Source organism: Myotis lucifugus, unplaced genomic scaffold (genome assembly GCF_000147115.1).
Source record: "Myotis lucifugus unplaced genomic scaffold, Myoluc2.0 scaffold_47, whole genome shotgun sequence".
Taxonomy (NCBI): domain Eukaryota; kingdom Metazoa; phylum Chordata; class Mammalia; order Chiroptera; family Vespertilionidae; genus Myotis; species Myotis lucifugus.
Genome location: NW_005871095.1, coordinates 3321884 through 3326234, shown reverse-complemented (window position 1 = coordinate 3326234; position 4351 = coordinate 3321884).

Below are 4351 nucleotides of genomic sequence, written 5' to 3'. Positions count from 1 at the left end.
CTACTTTGCAATATTTGATCTTGAATCTTTCCCAGATTGGTTTGCCCATTTTAGCTGCAAGTTGTGTGTGTGTGGATAGACACAACTTGTATTTCTTCTCTCACACAAAAGCCTTGCTACTTGATTGGGGTCCATGCACATCATGTAAGAGCCTGTTTGAACCAGAATCTCAGCCTCTGTCCTGGACATCCTGAATCAGATTCTGCTTCCTAACAATATCCACAGGTGATCTGTAAATACATTAAAGTTGGGAAAGTACTGTGCTAGGGCACCCATTCTCAGTGAATAGAAATGAAATCATAGAATCAGACCAAAATGGGAATCATTACTTTGGAGATTTCAATCCTGACTGCATCTTGAATCCTTTGAGGAACTTTTTAAAAGTTATTTTTATGTCCAATTCTCACCCCCAGAAAATCTGAACTAATTGGTCTTAATTATTCTTGGGGCCAAGGGTTGGTCATTACTTGTTAAAACATCCCAGGTGCATAATTAATGTATGGTTGGTGTTGGTAACAACTACTCTAAATGCATTTCCCGGTGTTTCCTTATTGAAGGCAGCAATTCCCAGAGTGACCTTAAAACAAGTCAAATAGCCAAAAACTATCTGAGTAATCTTAGAGTGGAAAATACCTAAAATATCTAGAAATAATTATATTACTCTTTTCCCCTAAATGGGTGATTTATTTGAAAGCCTTGTGGGGGGATTCAGTGATGGGCTGTTGACTCATTGGCAAACACTGTTGGCTTCCCTTGTCAGTCAAGGGAAGAATTGCTCAGCAGGTGTTTCATCCCCATTGTTCAGCCAAAAGCAGTTTGAGGGCAAGGACTGTCACTTTTTTCATCTCTGTAATCCTGCCAGATGGATTTGTCATTGAGAGTCTGTGTAGAGACATGCAGGGAATATTGGACTGGAATTTAAGAGGTCTAGATTCTAGTCCTGGCTTTGCCACTTTTCTTGCTTGCCTTGTGTCATTGGTTTGCCCTGGGTACCCTTTACCTGCTGTCTTATCTAGGCTCCCAGACCTCTTAGGTTGCCCTTGCCAATTATAGTTCCCTTTCCAGGGAGGTTAACTTCCTGTATCTCATTCTCTCTGTTCAAGACAATGGGTGTTAAGATATCAAATAATGTAATCAGATGTCTTACCTGGGGACCCTGATTTATAGGGAGGCTTTAATCCCCAAGAATTTTAATAAAAATTTTTTGCATTTGCACTTTATTTTTCTAAGAAGACAGTTGATAGATCTCATCAAATTTTCTCAAGGATTTACCAATTTACCACTCAAAAAATAAATTAATTAAGAACCAAAAGCTAGATGGATTGTTGCTATCACATTGTTTTTCCTGTTGAGAAATGCAGGCTGTGTACATAGGAGTGATATATGAGGTTCATCTTTATGTAGTGAGGCTTGCTGGGCCTTCTTCTCCCCCTCCCCTCCCCGTTTTTGATGGTACCTGGGGCAGCAGATGACTTTACCTAACCAGAACTTCCTGAAGAAATCATCAGGAAGGGTCACCAAAGAGTTTGGCAGGAGATAAGGGAGCTCTTTAAACCTGATAGCTGCCTAGACAAAGAATTGAACAAGAGAAAGAGGGTCTCAGGAAGTGTAGAGACCCCCAGTGACAGAGGGGCCTCAGACAGGCCATAGATTGATGCCAGGGGGATACACATTGTCAGTCTAGAGGGAAGAAACCCTAGGTTCTAAATCCAAAGGGATCCGAGCCTATCACTTCCGCTTTCTGCTTCCAGAGGAAGGGAGCCTATGCCTTTGTGGAGAGGGCAGGAGAGGAGGAGCTCCTTACTCGGGGTGTTTGGCTATTGGAAGTTCACCAAATACAGGGTGGGGCAAAAGTAAGTTTACAGTTGGGAGTACACAAAACAGTTTATTCTTGTATTATTATTGATTAATTATGGAATTTTCCATATGAACAACTGTAAACCTACTTTTGTCCAACCCTGTACAGATAAACTCATGGTTCACATTTTACCTTTTTAGTGGCTCCCCTCACCCAGCCTCAGTCACTTCCCACTCAAATTCTCCTTCCTTTTATGTTTCTCACTGCCACCCAAAGTTTGGAGTGGGGGAGCACACAGTGGATTAAAACCAAGAATCCACACTTATATGTTATCTGGATTCTTTTGGATTTGAAAAGGTTGAAAATCACATATCCCTAATTTCATTTTCTCGGAGGGGAAGTAAAAAATACAGGTGGGCTGGCTGGCGTGGTTCAGCATCAATCTATGAACCAGGAGATCACGGTTTGATTCCCAGTCAGGGCACATGCCCGGGTTTCGGGCTCAATCCCCAGAGTGAGGTGTGCAGGAGGTAGCCAATCAATGATTCTCTCTCATCATTGATGTTTCTATATCTTTCTCCCTCTCCCTTCCTCTCTGAAATCTTCAAAGATATATATGTTTTTTTAAATAAATACAGGTTGGAAGGAGGCAGAGGAGAACCAGAATGAAGAGGTAGGAAGGAGCCCAGAACGTCACCCGTCCACCTTCCTGGCCGGCATGCACTCCTCCATGGCATCCCACAGGAGTGGCCAACCTTCTATTTGAACATTTTCAGGGTGAAGGGCTTATAACTTTTGAAGCAATCCATTGAATTGAGATACTCTTTCCTTTTCTCACAGGGAATGGCCTGGGATAAAGAGAAGAGAAATCGGTTCCCACTCATCTAAGATCTCTCCTGTGAGGAACGAGGAAATGGTCAGGCAAAAATTCCTTAAAGAAGCAAACTAGCAGCCGAAGGCCAACAGTGAGTGGTGTTTTTGCCTTGCCTCTTACAACTGCAACAATTGCCAAGGCACTGGGTCATGCTTGAGAGCAGCGGAGGGAGTTGGAAATAACCTGCAATGAGATGTCAGCTTTGGTACTTTGACACTGAAAGGTCGCTAGGCCCAGATCCTGTTGTGTATGTCTTCATTTGGGGGAAACTTTTTTGTCCCAAAGAACCCCAGCTTGAAAATGCCTTTCAAGCAGAGCTTATTCCCCCCCGCCCCCCCATCAGAATTCTTTACATAGACTGGAAGGGGGCCTTGAAATCATCTCTATCAACCCTCTCATTTTATAGAGAGGAGCTGAGGTCCAGGGAAGTATACAAATTTGTCAAAAATCACATCCTTCACATGTCTTCTCTTTAGTCCTCCAACAATGTTTGTTAGGAAGTGCTTTGGCCCTCTATCAGCTCCCTGCAAAGTTCAGTTTCCCTCTACTTCTTTTATCCACTGACCTCCGGTGACATGCCCCACTCCCTAAGGGAGCTCTATTTGCAAGGTTTCTACCAGTACAGCTCATTGGGCAATGAGAGGTACAGGGAAATAACTCCAGTGGCCACCATGCTGAGGGATAGCCTGACTTAAGGGTCACTCTAGCTATTATAGGAATGACTTCAACAAGAAATTACACAGAAGTACTCAGCATACTCAAGGATTTAGCCAAAAAAGTTTTAAGAATACTTTTCTTTGAGATGAGGGGGGTCAAGTGGTGGGGCTATAGAGCTCATCCACAGTTCTTTGCTAGCATCTCTAACTGTCCATTTGTGAAGTCAATTCTTTTGTGCCTCATTTTTCTTAAATCTAAAATGGAGCATATGTACATGTGTATACAGCACTGCTTATGTAAGACACACTTTTTTGTTGTTGTTGTTAAATCCCACCTGAGGATATTTTTCCATTGATTTTTAGAAAGTGGAAGAGACAGAGAGAGAAACATCAGTGTGAGAGAGGCACATCAATGGGTTGCCTCCCGCACACATCCCGACCAGGGCCAGGGATCGAGCTTGCGCAACTAAGGTGCATGCCTTTGACTGGAATTGAACCCAGGATCCTGCAGTCCACAGGCTGATGCTCTATCGACTGAGCCAAACCAGTTAGGGCAAGACAGACTATTTTTTAAAAAGTAGAAACTATTTTATGAGATACTTCCTATGCTTACCAAAACCCTTTCTCACCAAAGTATATCTTTTTTTAAAATGATTTTTTATTTATTGATTTTAGAAAGAGAGAAAAAATATCAGTTTGTAATTCACTTTTTTATGCATTCATTGCTTGATTCTTGTATGTGCCCCAAAACTTTGGTGTATGCAGATGATGCTCTAACCCAGTGATCGGCAAACTGTGGCTCACGCGAGCCACATGCAGCTCTTTGGCCCCTTGAGTGTGGCTCTTCCACAAAATATCGACTTCTGCGCATGGGCCATGAAGTTTCAATCGCACTGTACGTGCGCGCCCACACGTGGTATTTTGTGGAAGAGCCACACTCAAGGGGCCAAAAAGCCGCATGTGGCTCGCGAGCCGCAGTTTGCCGACCACTGCTCTAACCAATTGAGCTACACAGCCAGGGCT